Consider the following 9,808-nt stretch of genomic DNA (forward strand, 5'->3'; position numbering starts at 1 on the left):
ACCTTGTCTAGATGCAAGGGTCGACGTAGGGATGAGAATCGGTATTGTTCTCATATGGTATGTCTGATAATTATATGATGTCAAGTTTCAGTAGCTGCCAAAACACAAACACCATAACAACTATAGCCATTGTATTTCCTTGGAATTCTACTAATGAACATGAACAATAACTGTGAGAAGTACTGTAGCCTCTATAATCCGCCAGATCATGTTGCCACTTTGATTGCAATTGTCTGTATCAATGTCTATAGCAATCCCTGCCACTTTATAATTTCCTTAGTACAACCAGTCTTGCTTCCACCTATGCCACCTTTGGCAGAATAATTATCAGTGAGTTTGATGCAGACTGTACGGTTGAATTCATTTCTGTGTTTCTCAGGGTTTGAATTGTCTGTTGCAGGTTGTTTACGGGGGGGATCTTTGGGGTCACATATCCTGGTGGTGTACTTTTTTGGCTAAATTGTTAACGCAGTGTATTAGCCTTGGTTTATGAGTTAGCTTTGTGTTTACTGTAAGCTTATTTGCAAGCAGATATGTTGGAGGGTCCTTTGATGTTGAATCCCTAGTGGAGAATTTACTTGGGCAGCTTCTGGTAACCAAGCAATTTTGGTTCATGTGTATGATATCACAAACTCTACTAACCCGCTAATCATGTATGGCACAACCAATATGAAGAAGGTGATAAGTCTCTTGTACATAAAAGCAAACTTGATTTTGGAGATCCTTACAGGAAACATCAGATGATATGTAGGTAGGTGTATCTGTCCTTAGATAATCTTTTGTAATTTTATGCAATGCGCAGAGGGTCTTTAATTTTTTTTGTTTTTAATCAGCAGATGCTTATCATTGTATTATTGAACAGGTATCATCAGAAGGCACCAACATCTTGGACAGCGCTTACCACGGCATTTATTCTTTGTGATTGGTTTGTTAGTGGGATATATTTTGTATGGTGCTGCAATTCATATTGTCAAAGTTGAGGATGATTTCCATGAGATGCAGGAACTAAAAGTTCGAGCTGAAGCTGCTGATGTTGCCAAATCCCAGGTAGAGTTCTTGGTATTTCATTAGCATGGTTCGTAATGATTTCCAAGGGTTATTTTGTGGTCTCACTCTCTAACTGTTTTTTTCCTTTTGCCTTCTGTTTTTCAGTTTTAAGCGACTGTTTCTCATGAAATTAGAACACCAATGAATGGCATCCTAGGTGATTCCAAGAGTTCTCTTATCTCTCCATATTATGAAGTAGCTTGCACTTCTGTTGTACTTTCTCATTAGTTGTGTGTATTAACTTCATAATGTTGTATAGGATGCTTGCTCTGCTTCTAGATACGGAATTGAGTTCAACTCAACGAGATTATGCTCAGACTGCTCAAGCGTGTGGAAAAGCACTGATAGCATTGATAAATGAGGTGCTTGACCGAGCTAAAATTGAAGCTGGCAAGTTAGAGCTAGAAGCAGTTCCATTTGACCTGCGTTCCATACTTGATGATGTCCTTTCTTTATCTCTGAGAAGTCTAGACACAAAGGTTTAGAGGTATATCATGTTGTTGACTTAGTATGGTGGCTTGAAGATCACATTTCATTGTCCAAGTCACGTAATTTTTTTATTATATTTCCTTTTTCTTCAGTCAACTTACATAGTTCTTTCTTATTTTTTCATCTTTCCGGTCTCGTCACTGGATGCTGTTGTTCCTAATGCTTGCCCAACCTCCAATTCTCCAACCTTAACGGATATATTTTATCGTGGAAATAAAGTTGGCGGTCTTTGTCTCTGATAAAGTTCCAGACATTGTTATGGGAGATCCTGGGAGGTTCAGACAAATTATAACCAATCTAGTTGCAACTCTGTCAAAGTAAGCAATGTTTTCAAAGTTCATTTGTCTGACACTATTTGCATTTACATTTTCATTTACTTATTTGAAGCTGTGTGGAGGAAATATCTCTGAAACTGTTGATAACTTCAGCTCAAACTATTAATAAAGCATTCCTCCACCATCTTTCAACTGTCCCATGACAAAGAGGGAAATGTTTAAATTCTTCTTTTTCTTTTTGCGGCAATTACTTTGTTTACAAATTTCAATGCACTTCTTGATGAGAAATCTAACCTAAGAATTTTGCAGTTCACTGAACGAGGGCACATATTTGTTAAGGTTCATCTAGCTGAAAATATAAGTGCCACAATGAATGGAAAATCTGAGACATATCTAAATGGAGGATCAGATGACATTGTGCATATGGCTGGTGGTTATCAGTCCAAAACTCTCAGTGGATGTGAAGCAGCTGATGAAAGGAACTGTTGGGATAATTTTAAGCATCTGATTGATGATGAAGAATTTTGCTTTGATGCATCAAGTGAAAAGATGACCACTATTCAAGTTTCTGAGCAAGTCACTCTGATGGTCTGCGTAGAGGATACTGGTATTGGGATTCCCTTTTCTGCCCAGGATAGGATTTTCATGCCTTTTGTGCAGGCAGACAGCTCAACCTCTCGAAACTATGGTGGGACTGGTATTGGATTGAGCATCAGTAAGTGTTTGGTTGAATTAATGGGTGGCCAAATAAGCTTCGTAAGCCGACCCCAGGTTGGGAGCACATTTTCCTTCTTGCTGCAAATTTTGGTACATATAAGAAAAGTTCAATCGGTGATGCGAAGAAACATAATGTGGAAGATCTACCTTCTAGTTTTAGAGGACTGAAAGCCACAGTGGTTGATGGAAAACCTGTTAGAGCTGCTGTGACTCGATACCATCTGAAGAGACTTGGGATAATAGCTAAAGTTGCTAATAACATTAACAAGGCTGTTGCTTTATGCGGGAAGAACGGTTCATTGACATCTGGGTAAGCTCACATCATCCTTTGCTATTCTTTTAGGTTGGGTTTCAACCCGCATGAAACTGAGAACCTTTTTTAAAAAAAAAAAAAAAACCTGGTTGTATATTGCACTGTTGTCCCACCAGATTTCATTACTTATGTAACACCGCTTAGATAGCTTAGTCATGTGTTCCTAAAATACTAGGTGTGCCATGCAATCAGATTACTTCTCGTTTGAGTCTCTTCTATTTTGTTCATTCACTGAGTTAATCTAATTGAGTATGGCAGAGTGTTCCTGCCGGATATAATTTTGGTTGAGAAGGACTCGTGGATATCTGGAGAAGATGGAAGCTTCAATCTTAGGCAACTAGACTGGAAGCAGAACGGACATACAATTAAGTTGCCCAAATTGATCCTTCTTGCAACCAATATTAGTAATGCCGAGTTTGATAAAGCTAAGGCTGCTGGTTTTGCTGATACTGTGATCATGAAGCCTCTGAGAGCTAGTATGGTAGCTGCTTGTCTTCAGCAGGTTCTTGGTGTGGGTAAGAAGAGACAACAAGGAAAAGACATGCCTAATGGTTCCGCTTTTCTTCGGGCCTTCTGTGTGGAAAGAAAATTTTGGTGGTTGATGACAATATGGTGAACCGGAGGGTTGCTGCAGGTGCATTGAAAAAGTTTGGAGCTGATGTGAAGTGTGTTGAAAGTGGCAAAGCGGCGCTTGAGTTGCTTCAACTGCCTCATAATTTTGATGCCTGCTTCATGGACATCCAAATGCCGGAAATGGACGGGTATGGAATTTTTTATGCTTGCATTTAACTGTTTGCTCTTTCATAACTATATTTAAATCATCGATTATATCTGTAAATAATATTAAATAAGTAAGAGTGTTTTTTTTTTTTTTAAAAAAAAAAACCTCAGTTATATTAAATAAGTAAGCTAGATTATTTTTAACCTTTATGTCGAAGCTTTTATCATTAGAGAATCTGTCCTTCTGTGGCAAGTGAGAATATGTAGTTCGATATTTACTCTTAGATTTAATTGAGCGTTTGACAAGATGTCTTGAGTAGGATTAGGCTATACACACATCAGTACTTTTTTCAAATCTGACCTGAACATCTCATACTGCAAATACAATCAACCCTAGCTTAGAAAGGAAAAATTGTATACTAGAGTTTTCACCACCATAGCAGATCCACACAATCACAGGATAAAATAAGACCGAAAAAAGTGACAACGGAGAGAAAATTAAGCCATTTCATAAACTATGAAGTCAAGCTGTCCAGCTTCTTTCTCGGTGGTTGCATGCATTAATGGTAAGAAGATGATATTTCCTCTTATCAAATCCTAATCAGTTCTAGTACGGTGCTTTTGTAACTTGCTGCCGCTTCTTTCAAGAAAACTTATCCTTAGATATGCATGGGCTTTGTTACATTATCTAAATATTTTGAGGTTTGCAGATTTGAAGCAACACGACGAATCCGGCTGATGGAAAGCAAGGCAAATGAGCAGGCAAATGGTGGAGGTAATGAAGAAAATGCCTCTGAAAGCGGGTGGCATTTGCCAATATTAGCCATGACAGCTGATGTAATTCATGCTACCTACGATGAGTGCCTGAAATGTGGTATGGATGGATACGTGTCCAAGCCCTTTGAGGAAGAGAATCTCTATCAAGCAGTTGCAAAGTTCTTCAAATCCAAGCCTATCTCAGACTCATGACACCCAGCCATTTTCTGAGTTGAACTGAGCAAAGAAACCAAGATGGGGACATATTAAGAGGTGAGTTGGCCGCCAGCATTTTCCAGGTTTGGCCGGCTAGTTGTGCTTCAATGCAGATCCCAACACACGGCGAACCAGCTTGGTTACTAGGAAATCAGTGATGATTTCTAACCAGCATAAGTGAGACGTGATTAGAATTGGAGTAAATGTACCTCATAGCCCTGCATTATCCCCACTTATGTACAGTTTTTCAGGAGGGAATGGGCGGGCATGATGTAAATTCCATATATCTCTTCTGCATCACTATATATACTTATCTTTTTCACAAGGGGTTTTCCATTAGTTTTGGCCAGCGGGGTTTTCGGATTTGTAAAATTTTGTTGCAATATTTAATGTCTACGTTCAAAAGAACTTGCGCACGCTGGCAGAGAGGTACATTGAGATTACGAATCTAGTTTTTTTTTTTTGGGGGTAAAAACATAAAGATCACGAGTCTAGCTACGACTCCGGTATCAGTTACTTTGTGGGAAAACAATCTACTGGTAATGAAATCTAGTTAATGTATTCCTCCAATTTTATTTTTTGACATATTGTATTGAAATGGAAAAAATTTAAAATTTGATTAATTCTATTTTAAAATTTAGTAATTTTTAAATTTATCATCATTTAATGCACACACACAATATATGTTTTTGAAAAAAGAACAATTTACACAATAATAGATGATGGGTTGTGACTTCTAAACAGGAAAAAAGAACTTGGCTAATCATCAATGTAAACATAAAACAGAATGGAAAGGTCAGGTGGGGCATGAGCGAAGGTTTAGGGTTCAAACGTTGGTCATGTATATATAGTACAGCAAGCTAATCATGAGAGTCAAAATAAAATACAACTCATAATATACTAAAATAGAAACAGTGTGATTTATATTTATTTCTCTTAACACTAACGAGCGCGGTCAATGAAGCAGAGGGCCAGGTCAGACACAGCTCATAATTGAGAATCGTAAGTCATTTAATTCGGCTAATTGGATCTCTTGACCAATGACTCTCGCCCCCACCCCCCAGCTATCTCCCTACAATTTTTTTAAAATGTTGGGCCTATCCCATTTAAAAACAAAAAAAATCGATATGGGCTTCCCCGCAGCCCGTCCAGCATTGGTGTGTCTTTCTTTTGCTAGGTATACTATCCGACACTAAATGTGATATTTTTTTTAGTGGAGATTTAAATTTTAATTAACGAAAAATTAATTCTTTCTGGTAGACTCAACTTCATCAGTTGCATCAGTCTTAATATTGAAACAAAATGGGTTGATGTTGGAGTCAGAAACTAACTCACACGCATGCGCAGCGTTTTATTTTCAAAACTTATAATTAAGCTCACAGTTTTCAGTTGGGCAACCTGCTTGACATTCCGGTCATTGATCCCTTCACTTCAACGTTTTTTGGGACTTATGGTGTTATAGTAAATTATATGTCTTCTATGCCCACCTATTATATTTGTCACGATGATTTATTAATTACCTGATATAAATTAAGAGATTTCATTAGAATTAATTAAATTGCAAGCAATTTTATTTTCTTTCAAGGTAAACAAATGAAGTTTCTTTTCCCACCCGAGAAGTATAGTTGGAGTTATATTTATTTGAATGGAATTTAAAAAAAACAAAACAAAACAAAGATGTTAGCCGACGATTAAAAGAAAGTGTTCTATGAGTAAAACTAAATGGGGTAGGAAATAAATGGCACACATCGTCCAAGTTCTTTAAAATCAAACGTGAGGCACATTCCAATGGCATTGCTTCTGTTACGCGGACAAACGTGCCAGCTGTTATAATTAAGCTATAATCAGCCACCTTGCTGTTTTCTTCCACGAAACACTTTACCCTCCTTATAAGATGTCAATCGAAGAAATTGACACTTCAGTATTAATTACAAACATATGCTTACAGCGCAGTATTATATCCTATTCTTAATATAAAAGCCGATTGAAAAATGGATTTTCTCATACATATAATATATTAATCCATTTTGTACCTTTATTACTTGCAAGAGTTTTCACTGAGAGATAATTACTAGCCAATCATATAATGCATGTGATTCAAGGAAATATTTTGGAGGAACCAACATATATTTGTGACAAATAATCAATTTAACTGATTTTATTAATTTTTTAAAATTAGTTATCTAATTTTTATATTAAGAATCGGAGGTCCTAAAATATTGGACCTTCAAGCGGTTTTGTTCATAATGTCGTGCACGCTTATTTCTGACCCCATGTATCTTTTGTTTTTAACGTATAATTGGCCCACTGTTAGAAAAACTATCAAGAAAGTAATTAAATTGGTTAATTACCATTTTCTTCACTCCCTTCATCAATTGTCTGGTTCATTGAACACAGCCATGCAAAAAAGATACAAGCTATTGTTCTGTCCAGAACAAACGTTAAACTCTTTATCACTTAAAAAAAAAAAACTGTTGAGTTACCTAATAAGATATAAAAAATTAGCACGGGTTTCATTAAAAAGAATGGAGGATATAATAAAAAGGAGTAAATAGATTATGGTTAGATGGAAAAAAAGAAAAAGAAAACGGATGTGGTTTATCTCGCGGGAGTTAAAGCGGCGAGGGAGGGCCTACGATCGTCGCACATTCCAATAAATGCCAATGTCAGGCACTGTTGGAGTTGTTGACCAATGGCTTTTATTTCTACGTCGTATCATTAATATAAGATCCTATTTATTTTTATTTTATTTTAAATATAAGATCCCAATCTACTTTATCTTTCATATTTATATATTTTTTTCAAAGTAACCCTTCTAATAATGATAGTTTTAGTCAATACACTTGACTAATAAGAATATTTTAGAAAAGACAATACTTATTTAGACAAATAACTAACTCAACTTACTTTTTTAATCTCTTCAAATTAGTCAACTGGCTCTTATAATTAAGATCAGATGTAGTAGCTTCTACATTAATCCATCCGTACATTGTGCGGGTCAAGTTTCGGTCAAACCCAATATTTTACTTAAAATTGGTTTATGATATTAGAACACTTTAATTAATTTGTTGTAAGATTTTGGTTTACTGACTCCGTGATACTATCTATTCATGATAAAAATAAGGAAATAACAAAAAAAATATTTATTGAAGTTTAAAATGATAAATAGATAGTGTTCACTATTTTTATAAAACATTGGCTATTTTATTGTTATAAAGATTTTTACATGTACGTTAAAATTACTTATTTGTACTATATACGGGGAATAATTAGGCGGTTATAAAAATATAAGTAAACGCAAATATAAAAAATTTTGCAGACTTTTTTTTTAAATTTCTTTTATTAGAAACTGTTATATTCAAGATATTATCAAGTATTAAATATGAATATTTGTTTAATAAGAATTCAAACCTTAGTTATTAATCCTTTCCGTTAAAACCAACGTCGTTGGTAAATTTGCGGGCCTTTAATATGCTCTTAAGTGCTCTTAAGGTATCATAAGCTGTGAATCTTTTATTTTAATCTGATAAGTGTGGCTTCACGCTCGAATAAATAATACACACAAGATTTTCACAATGACCTCGCTTCTCACCCAGGTAAAGTTCTCCGTGTTTATTTGATTCTGTTCCTTTCTTTTTTCGCCTTTCAATTTGGAAAATTCATCTTTTGCCAACTGGACAATTCTTTTTTCTTTTTTTAATAACAAATTCTTTAATTTTAATTCTATATGGAACAATCCAAATTAAAACCGCCCACACAAATGGCTCGATGAGGCCAATTGGCATTTGCAACGCAAGACCAGTGGTCACAGATCATAGAAAAATTAAATCCGGTCCATGAAGTTGACTTTTATTGAGGCCAGCTATACCCTTTTTCTTTTTTCTCCTCTTCCTATTAAATTTAACCTAGATTATATACAATTTTCCTGTATTTTGAACCATACACTTTATTAACTATTAGAATTGCGGGTGATACAAAATTATGTTAAAAGGATATTATGTTTACGATTGGAGGGAGCATACTATTTTGAATGTGATACACAATTATAGATAACATTTTAATTCAAGAAAGTTAAAATTATGAAATATTTAATTTTCTCGACCTATGATAAAGTTAAAGCCCCCGGCTGCATCTGATCTGTTGGCCTAAAAACCAGTTCAGCGGTTATATTCTACTCCTCCGCTCTTTAATATAAGACCCATTTAACTAGTTTGATTAAATTAAGGAAGTTAGGTAAATTAGTTAATTATAAGAAATGTAACATGTTTTTCCTAAAATACCATAATCATCTTTCTTAATACCCCCTCTTTCTCTTCTACTTGATTATGGTTAAGGGAGTATCCATAGGGGTAATTTAAGAAAATTGATAAATATGAGAAATGAGTCTTATATTTAGGATCAAAACTAACCCAATAATTAGGTCCTATATTAAGGATCGGAGGAGTATCTATTATCAACAATAATGAAAAAAGGAATAAAAGATAAAACTATCAAAAACGTTGCCGAAGCAAGAACTAAAAATAGATATATTTGTATAGTGGGAAGAAAAGTTGTTGCCTTTTTCGTTTTGTCTATGTCTATGCCGTAAATTCGATAAAATCCTAACCTAACAAGAAAGTTTTAAAAAACCGAATCGGCCGAGTTTTGCAATTTAATAATTAATAATTAATTAATGAATTCTTATCTCACGGGCATGTACACCCATCAACACGCCTTATTACGTCTAGCCTACTCACCTACGTTACGTACAGTTTCCTTGTCTCTGTAGACTTTAGAGCGAAAGCAAATGCATTGTTTGGTTACAGGCCATCGATCCTTCATAAAACATCCTTCGAATGCGGGCCCCACACGTCATTCACGCACGATTTTCTCTCCGTCCACCCAACATAATCAAACAGTTCACAGTTTTATAGTAGTACCTTACTACTCTCTTCTCTCTGCTTCCTCTATTTCCGATTTTCCGCCGCCTGATCTTCTAATTTTATTCGCTTCCCAAGACGAAAGTCGGTGCTTTTTCACTCTTTTCCGTCCCAAGATTCTGATTTTTTTTTTTGGTGGGTTTCTCATCGGATGGAATGTTGTGATTAGCGTGCGCCGTCCTTCGTCCCCATAAAATTACCCTGTTTTCTTCGCGTCCCACCACAGCTCAATTCTGTTTCTCTTCTTTTTTGTTTCCTTGCAATTTCCGGGTTGGTTTTAACGGGAGGATGAGTGGACAGAAACATAAATATTGGATAAACTGTTCAAGAATACCGTGTAAGTCTGTTTTCCTCGC

The 9,808-nt window shown here is 35.6% G+C and overlaps 1 pseudogene; it reads left to right on the plus strand.

Moving 5' to 3' along the window:
• The first annotated feature begins 531 nt into the window (after positions 1 to 531).
• On the plus strand, positions 532 to 4,941 carry LOC114724875 (histidine kinase 4-like; annotated as a pseudogene).
• Positions 4,942 to 9,808: the final 4,867 nt, after the last annotated feature.

This window comes from Neltuma alba, unplaced genomic scaffold (assembly GCF_004799145.2).
Source record: "Neltuma alba isolate B1F8T4 unplaced genomic scaffold, ASM479914v2 tig00012201_pilon, whole genome shotgun sequence".
In the NCBI taxonomy this organism is placed as follows: domain Eukaryota; kingdom Viridiplantae; phylum Streptophyta; class Magnoliopsida; order Fabales; family Fabaceae; genus Neltuma; species Neltuma alba.